We start from the raw sequence: 9,846 nt of genomic DNA on the forward strand, positions 1-9,846 counted from the left end.
GGAATTGCCCCAGATTGGGCCAACATGGCTGGCCCTTTATGAATGACCCATCAGTGGGAGCCTTTTGGGAAGGACATGACCCTGGGCCAAGTGGCTTTCTGCAGCTGAGACAACACACAACACACAAAGGCTGTCTGCTGACTACAGATCTGGGGCTGAAGGCCCTTCCTTCTGGATCCAGCAGAATGTTAATGGAATTTCAGGGAGATGCTAGCTGCCTCCACGCCGCTGATCTCCTCTACAGAAAGAGCTGCCTGGACATATAATGTGACGATATTTATTGACTGTGTTGTTTTCCTCAGAGGGTTTCAAATCGCTTCATGAAGGGTCTCTGACTCAAAGTGCAGTTAACTTCGTTTTGCTGCTGGAGCTGAGCAAAAAGTAGTGGGCTAACAGGATTGCACTTAGCCATCCGTGCAAGTCTGCTTCATGCATATTTTATGCCACCTCCTCCTCCTCCTCTTCCTCCTCCTCCTCCCAAAAGGAGCACTGGTTCTTGCCACTCTACCCTTCAGCCAGCAATTCTTGGCACGGTAGATGGGGATGTGGACTTTCTTCCTCTTCTATCTGGATCACAAGGTATCCACTTTGTTGGCAGGGAGTGACTTTGGGCTAAGGGGAGGGTCAGGGCCCAGCCCTTGAACCCAACTCTAAGGTCGTCATAGATATAAAAAATCTAACTTTACCAAAGAGATCTACTGGAATGAATTGTGTGACAGTCCTGGTTTTCTTTTCTTGCTGAAGCAAGAAGCAAGCTTCCCTGGTGGATCTAGAATAGGATTTCATTTCCAAAAATCTGATTTACATACAACGAACTATTCAATCATCTGCTGCATGGACAGCAGCTTAGGAAAGCCTTATTTGCATTTTCCATCTCAGTATGGAATTTTCCTTTTAAAGGCCTCACATGGTCATTGCAAGAGTTTGATCAGCCACAAGGGGAAGCAGTATCGCCTATTGGTGAATGCCCCAGGTTCCAGAGTCAGACTGTTCTGATTCTGACACTTCTAGATGTATGTTCTCAAAGAAGCCATTCCCTTAAAGCCTCAGTTTTCTCATCTGTACAATCCAGACTGCAATAGCTGCTCCTTCCAGGAACTTCCTCTAAGGAGGATCTGGTGAGGTGATGCCCATGAAGAGCCTGGTATAGAACCTGCACCAAAAGTGTGAGCTTCTCTTCTTTAGGATGATGACAATGGTGATGATGATGGCGATCGTGTTGATGGTGATGACGATGGTGATGGCGGTGACGATGGTGATGATCTTGAGGGTGATGGTGATCATGGTGATAGTGAAGATGGCGGTGATGGTGATGATGGTGACAATTATGGTGATAATGATGATCTTGATGGTAACGGTGATGGTGATGATGGTGATGATGATGGTGATGACAATAAAAACAGTGAGGCAGTTGGTATTTGCCCTCTGTCACATCCCTACACTCATTCCTCCTTATGGTCAGCCCAATCTGCCAATTTTTAATTCTTCTGCCGTAAGAGATCAAAAGCTATAGGTAGTGGATTGATATGAATGAATGCAGGGGGAAAATGTACTTTTGAAAAATATCTAAAATACAGATTTGCCTTCAAAATAGAAAGATAGCATAGCATGAATAAATTCTAAGAGAATTACATAAAAATCCATAGGTGTGGCTGATTCACTGGTGCCTGAGAGCAAGGGAAAACAGGGAGGGGTGTGCTCATGGGTTGGTGGCCACCACGGGAGTGAGTCACTTGGGTGCAGAATTAGGGGGTAAGGAATGGTGAGCAGCAGGCAGAGCCAAGGGGCCATGGTTTATGGACACGTGGGAAGCACACAAAGCCACAAGTTTCTCGCTGGAGCCACCAGAGACTAGCCAACAGTGACTGACAGAGCAAACAAGGCACAGGGCAAATTGAGTAAGAATTCTAAATATAAGGACTTTTGAGTCTGTGAAACCCCAGCTGTCCTATAATAAGCTTTAACTTTAGTCCACTCTGGAACCAGATTTCACAAGAGGTTGGTTTACTCTTGCTTGGCCTCAAGTTGCCACAGATTTTTTTTTACAGATAGGGACACTGCTGACTTTGCAAACTCTTAATATAAAGATATTTATTTTCCAAGTGTGGTTTAGTTATGAGCTTAATATCCCACAGTGGAAGAGAAGGTCTCTGTCTCCAGTAGATAATATATATATATATGTATATATATATATATATTTTTTTTACAAATAGTTTATTGTCAAGTTGGTTTCCATATAACACCCAGTGCTCATCCCCACAAGTGCCCCTCTCCGTGCCCATCCCCCATCCCCCCTACACATCCATCAGTCCTCAGTTTTTGTCAGCATTCAAGAGTCTCTCATGGTTTGCCCCTCCCCCTCTCCCCCACTATTCCCCACTTCTTCTCCCCCATGGTCCTCCATTAAGTTCCTCCTAATCCTCCTATACATACAAACATATGATATTTGTCCTTCTCTGCCTGGCTTATTTCACTCAGCATAACACTCTCAAGGTCCATCCATGTTGCTACACAAGGCCAGATTTCATTTTTTCTCATTGCCATGTAGTATTCCATAGATAAACCACATCTTCTTGATCCATTCGTCCGTTGATGGACACTTAGGCTCTTTCCATTTTTGGCTATTGTTGAGAGTGCTGCTATGAACATTGGGGTACATGTGCTCCTATGCCTCAGCATTTCTGTATCCCTTGGGTAAATTCCTAACAGTGCTATTGTCCAGCAGATAATATATTAACGCGCTTCTTGATTTGGAAGACTTCTTTCATCTGCAGGGTAGACATCGGCCGTGTTCTGATGAATCACTATGTCTTACCAACCTATTTATTGTGCCTGTGCTTAGGCTATCAACTTTCAGAGAACCAAACTTCAGTGAGATGCATGAACACTGGAGCTATTTAAATGAGTTCACCCTTTCTTGGGCAATTTAGAAGAACTTTAGGATCTTTGAGGACTTTGTTGCTGGCGTAGGTTTAGAAAAATGTAAGCCTCAGAGCCCAACACATTCCCTGACGCTGTCTTGTGACTATGTCCCTGGTAACTGCTTCTGGACTTCCACTGCTTTCTCATGAAAGTAGCTGCTTAAAATGCTATAGGCAGAGCTATAGGCAGAACTCCTCTGGAGGGGAAATGTGGGTAGGAAATGCTCTTCTGGGGAATTAGAGACCCTCTGCTATCTCCAGGCCTGGTGCCAGCCACCCTGGGCTTAATAATGAGCTGCTTGATGTTTTATTCTGGTTCTCATAGCCCAACAATGAAAGTATCCCCAAGGACTTCTTTGGAAGTCCTCAAGGAAAATGTCAGTACCTGACCTGCCAGTTAGTTATGGCTACGCACAGACATGACCTATAGCTTCTAGGATCCTTATGTCAAATTATTTTGTTGTTGTTGTGTTTTGTTCCAGTTATTTTATTCCTCTTTAAAAGAAGGGAAACGATCTCCCTGGCTTCTTGGTCCTACGCTGTGTATAGCCTGACTCTGAGGCAATGAGGCAGATCTTCTGGGATGACTGTTACATGGACCAGTGGCAAGGGGAGGGTGCTGGGAGAGCAGTGAGCAACACACAGAATATGCAGCTGTACCTTTCCAAAGGTGGCTTGTCAGGACGGGGGCATGAAAGGAATACAGCACCTGTCCCTTAGGCCAGCACTCAGGTGAGCTGTCCAAACAACCTGCTCAACACCCTTCCCCAGCGCTCATCCCATCTCCCCAGCCGTGGGTCTCACCCCATCCACTACTCCTCTGCTAGTTCTGGGTCTTTTGGCAGATTTGCTTCCTTTTTTTTTTTTTTTCAGTGTTTATTTTTGAGAGAGTGCAAGAGGGAGAGGAGTAGAGAGTGAGGGAGACACAGACTCCAAAGGAGGCTCCAGGCTTTGAGCTGTCAGCACAGTTCAAGCGGGGCTTGAACTCATGAATCATGAGATCATGACCTGAGCTGAAGTTGGAGGCTCAGCTGACTGAGTCACCCAGGTGTCCAGGCAGCTTCGCTTCTGCCAGTCACTGGCCTCACTCTTACTTTTTGGTCCTAGTGCTTGATCCTTCTCACGAGACCTGCTCTGGGCCCTTGGCCTGGGCTCTGGTTTGCACTCCACCGTCAGGTTGCACCTGCTCCCTATAGCTCTTCGGAGTCCTTCAAGGCTCTGGGCCTTTGCCCCAAGGCTAGTGTGTGTGGGTTCTCTTGACTCAAGAAAAAGATACTAATAAACTTGTTTTACCACCAATGCCTTTGTCATGGGCTCTAAACCAGGTCCACAAGATGTTTATTCTCAATTCTATAGGTTCAACATTTTTTTGATTATTGACCGATCAGCAGATATCTCTTGAGACCTCCCAGGTATCCAGTCCTAGGCTTGGCATTGAGAGATCACTTGGGTGGCTCAGTCAGTTAAGTATCCATCATTGACTCAGGTCATGATCTCGCGGCTCATGAGTTTGAGCCCCACGTTGGGCTCTGTGCTGTCCACACAGAGCCCACTTCAGATCCTCTGTCCTCCTTTCTCTGCCCCTCCCCTGCTCATGCTCTTTTTCTCTGTCTCTCAAAAATAAATAAATATGCAAAAGAAAAAAAAATGAGTCCCTCAGGGAATCACAGAAGAAGGAAGAAGACTCAGCCATGCAGAATTAGGGTTGGTGTTTTTGTTATTGTTTTTTATTTTTCTGAAATATATATTAAGACATGCCTCATGATTGTGTATATGCTGGATGCCCTTGACCCATGACTAGGAAGCAGACAGGCAGGCCAATGGCAGGCGAAAGTTAGATGCTGGAGGTAAACATCTGGAAAGCCGTTGTGTGTCTGAGTGGTTTATCCAGCAGAAATTGCCCTTTGTGTTAAATTCTGCATAAATGCATGAGTGGATTTGTGGGAGGGCCTACCACCAATTAGGGATTGGAAAACTCACCGAGCATTTAATTTTGTGAGCTCATTTGAATTTTAGGCAGAAGGTACCAGGTTTTGTGGATGCTGTCATAGCCCCTCCTTTAATGTTCTCCTCCAAACAGAATAAATTTGTGTTCCCTGCCGTCAACAATAAATAATGTATACAGGGAGTGCTTTACAATATTGGGTAAGCCTGTTTCTATAATCCGCTGTGTGTACACCCATCCCATTTTTCTTGGTGACAAATGAGCTGCGGTATAGTGACAAAGCTGTGCAGCCCATAGAGAGCAAGTCACTGTTCTTCCAATACCTGGCTGGTTTTCAGATTTGCAAATCAACTGCAACAGGCCGCCAGCACTACTCTTCAGAGTACTTCACAAATGTGAAAAAATTAGAATTTACAGGGCGCCTGGGTGGCTCAGTCGGTTGAGTGTCTGACTCTTGACTTTGGCTCAGGTCATGATCTCACAGTTCGTGGGTTTGAGCTCCACATCTGCTCCATGATGATAATGTGGAGCCTGCTTGGGATTCTCTTTTTCCTCTCTCTGCTTCTCTCTCACACAAAATAAATAAATGAACTTTTTTTAAAAAATTAGGATTTACTTAATAAGCACCCTGGATGAGGGTACTATAATAGCTTCTCTGCATAATCTTTAAAATTGGCCATTTCTTTTTTTTTTAGAAAAGGAAAATGTGCACAAGATTTGCTCTATTGGTTGTGTTTGGTGGACATTGGAAATGTTCATTCCAAAATACTCATATTGCAATTCTCGTTCTCAGAAATTGGAAAACAGGCAAATACCTGAGGTGGGCAGAATTCTCTTTTGAACTCGAATCACATGAGTCTCAGACCACAGAACAGTGCTGTAGACCAGAGTCTTTCATTTTATTTCTCTCCTTACCATCAGATTGACTTAGTTCCATAGCTTAAACAATGTACACGGGTTATTTCATGAAGTCTTCTCAACTACCAACTGGTAGATGCATTTTATGCATTTTTACTGCATTTTATGGATGAAGAAGGTGGGACACAGAAAGGCTAAGTTGTTTTCCCCAAGTCGCACAGCTAGTCAGGGATCTAACCCATGCAGTATGACTCTTGAACTGGCATGCTTAACCACCATATTGTACTGCTGCTGTAAAGAAGTACTTGTGTTCAAGGGGGAGAAGAAGGGCGGAAATGGTGGGGGAAAGGGAGAGAAGCAAACCATGAGAGACTCTTGAATGCTGACAAAAACTGAGGACTGATGGATGTGGGGGGAGGGGGGGATGGGCATGGAGGAGGACACTTGTGGGGATGAGCACTGAGTGTTATGTGGAAACTAATTTGACAATAAACTATTAAAAAAATAAATAAATAAATAAATAAATAAATAAATAAAAGAAGTACTTGTGTTCAGTGGGGTCATTTTATATAAGCCATATATAGTGGTAAAATATATTTTTTCACTATATATATAGTGGTAAATCATTAACTTTATCCTTCAACATTAAAAGTGAAGAAAACGCTAATAAATCTTGGCTTCCCTGTACAGTTGTATAGGTGAGCACTGCCCAACCCTGGAGGGAGGTGCATTTATATTACAGTCCCTGAAAGGGCACCTCTTAGAGCTGGGCAACACACAGTATCCACAGCACATGCCATGGTCCTGAGTAACTTTAAAGATTGGTGAACTCTAGGTAAATACTTCTTTACCATAAGAGATAATATTCCCTAAATGATCCTAGTAGAGTTAGGAAAGTTGATTATAGAAAAGAAAAGCAGGGGCACCTGGCTGGCTCAGTCAGTAGAGCACGTGACTCGATCTCAGGGTGGTGAGTTCAAGCCCCACACTGGGCATGGAGCCTACCTAAAAAAAAGAAAAGAAAAGAGGGGCGCCTGGGTAGCTCAGTCAGTTAAGCGCCTGACTCTTGATTTCAGCTCAGGTCATGATTTCATAGTTGGTGAGATCGAACCCCACCTGGGGCTCTGTGCTGACAGTGCAGAGCCTGCTTTGGAGTCTTTCTCTCTTCTTCTCCTCCGCTTGCTCTCCCTCTCTCTCTCTCTCAAAACAAACTTTTAAAAATAGAAAAGAGAAAGAAAAGCAGGGGAGAGAAAGAGATTCTGTAAACTCTTAAGTGAATGGCAAATACATCTTTTACCTATATTCTTCGAATTTGACAGACTGACTTAACTTGCTTTGCTATGAGAGATGTGGTTGCTAATATTATCATCTTTTGTCCCACATCATTTCCCTCTGTCTTCTGGTTTTTGATTGTCATATTATTATTTTTACATCATCAAGATTTATAATATAATTTATAATTTACAGTCTGTTGAGGGTTGTAATTTTTATAGTTGCTTAGCCTTAAACCCACATGAAATAGGCCACCAGATCTTATATCATGGCCTCTCCATTATTCATATTGAGTAGCTTTTTCATTATGCCCCAAATTGTCACTGGACACCTGTAATTTTATGATTTGGTTACAGTATTTTTGTGGGATGGAGTCCCAAAACTTGGAATTGTTGGGTAATGGGGTACAAGGATTTTAACATTTTGTAGGCATTGTCAAATTGGCCTCTAAAAAGGCTGGACCAATTTACACAATCACCAGTAGTCTATAAGAATATCTTTATTTTTATGCGCTCGTCCTCCATGAATATTATGAATTGTAAAAATTTTGCTTATATGAAGGATTAAAAAGAGCATCCTCTCCTGGCATCCAAGTTAGAGATATTGATTATTAACAGTGTATTGTATATTTTCCACAATTTACTTATATGCCAGCATAAAATATACACACACAGAGTGTCTCTTTTTAACATAAAAACATCCTCCCTCTTGCTTTTTGCCCCATTATAGAAAATTCCACATCAACACATATCCATCTAATTTTTAAGAACTGTGCACTAATATATAGATGTTCCAACAGATCAGTGACCATTATACAGATGTTCCAATATTTACTTAATGTTCTTTTTTAAATTTTTTGATGTTTTATTTATTTCTGAGAGACAGAGACAGCATGAGCAGGCGAGGAGCAGAGAAAGAGGGAGACACAGAATCTGAAACAGGCTCCAGGCTCTGAGCTGTCAGCACAGAGCCCGACACGGGGCTCAAACCCACGAACCGTGAGATCATGACCTGAGCTGAAGTCGGACGCTCAACCGACTGAGCCACCCAGGCGCCCCATTTACTTAATGTTTTATTGATCGTCTCTTAGTTTATACCAGACTCTTACTTCAAAAAAATGCTACCATTAGGGTGTCTGGATGGCTCAGTTGGTTAAGTGACTGACTCTTGGTTTCAGCACAGGCCATGATCTCACAGTTTGTGGGTTCAAGCCCTGTGTTGAGCTCTGTGCAGGCGGTGTGGAGACTGCTTGGGATTCTCTCTCTCCCTCTCCATTTGCCCCTCCCCAACTTGTGCTGTCTCTGTCTCACTCAGAATAAACTTAAAACAAAATATTACTATTGATGTTTTACTTCTGCATCTTTGAACATGTTCCAATATTGATTCCTAGACGTGAAATTACTGTGCGGAAAAGTATGTGCATTTAGTATTTTGATTGATTTTGCCAAAATGGCCTCTAAAGAGAATCCACCATTTCCAACCCCACCAATAGTGCATGGACCTGCCCAGTTGCCCACAGCCTTTACAAAATAGCCTGGCACTAGACTTTTGGAACACCGCCTAGAAATCTGGAAAGTGAAAAATGCTACTTCCGTTTAATTTTGATGTCTGCCTGTCTTATTTGTGGTAATAGCGGACAAGCTTTTTAGTATGTCTACAAGGCATTTGTGCATCTTTGGATCCTTTTCTGTGACCTCTCTTTTTATGTCCTCAGTCCATTTTTCTGTTGGGTGTTTGGTAAGAGCTATTTCTTTGTGATTTGTAAACTTATTTATAACTTGAGTAAATAGCCTGAGCCATCTATTTTGTTAACAGTAGTTCTCATTTGTAGCTTTTCTTTTGTCTTTCTTTGAAGTACTCTTGGCCACAAAGAAATTGTTTTTACTTTTTTATGGACAGATTTATTAATAGTTCATGATTTTTGGTTTTGTGTCTTCTTTAGAAAGACCTTCTTCATGCCAGGATTGAATTAAAAATGTATCTCATATTTTCTTTAGGTGCTTTTGTGGTTTCATTTTTTTAAGCTTTTATTTATTTAAGTAATCTCTACACCCAACATGGGGCTTGAACTCACAACCACAAGATCAAGAGTTAAATGCTCTCTGACTGAGCCAGCCAGGCAACTCCTTGTGGTTTCATTTTTTTATATATAAATATTTGACTCATCTCTACTTATTTCAGAGTAAGGTAGGCATTCAGTTTCCTTTTTGTTCTAATTGTTAATGTATTGAACATCAAATGATCCTTCTTCTCCCCACTGCTTAGAAATGCTGTTCTCAAGAAAATCACAGAATTTCCACTGGAAAGTCACCTATGTAGTCATCTAGCTTTGTGGATCATGTATATTGGTTTGCAGATTAGTATTGTCCAGGCCTCATGAGAGGCTCACCAGAAACACCTGGTATCATTGGTTCTGAGGGTCTCAGGTAGGGTTTAGATTGTTGTCTTTTTTGCTTGTTTACTTTAAAATTTTCAACTGCATCAGGGCACATGAGGGGCTTATCAGTTGAGCATCCGACTCTTGATTTCAGCCCATGTCATGATCTCACAGTTTGTGAGATCAAGCCGGGTGTCAGGCTGACAGCATGGAACCTGCTTGGGATATTCTCTCTCTCTCTCTCCTCTCCACCTCCCCTGCTTGTTCTCTTCCTCTTAAACAAACTTTAAAAAAAAAGATATTCAACTACATATAAACATTTCATGAGTAGTTCAATAGTAGCTGTGTATACTTCACTTAGGTTTACTATTATTAACATTTTCCCACATTTATTTTATCTTTCTATATATTTATGTACCAACCTACACACACACACACACACACACACACACACACACACACACACACGCCTC

This window comes from Crocuta crocuta, unplaced genomic scaffold (assembly GCF_008692635.1).
Source record: "Crocuta crocuta isolate KB4526 unplaced genomic scaffold, BGI_CrCroc_1.0 scaffold218, whole genome shotgun sequence".
Classification (NCBI taxonomy): Eukaryota; Metazoa; Chordata; class Mammalia; order Carnivora; family Hyaenidae; genus Crocuta; species Crocuta crocuta.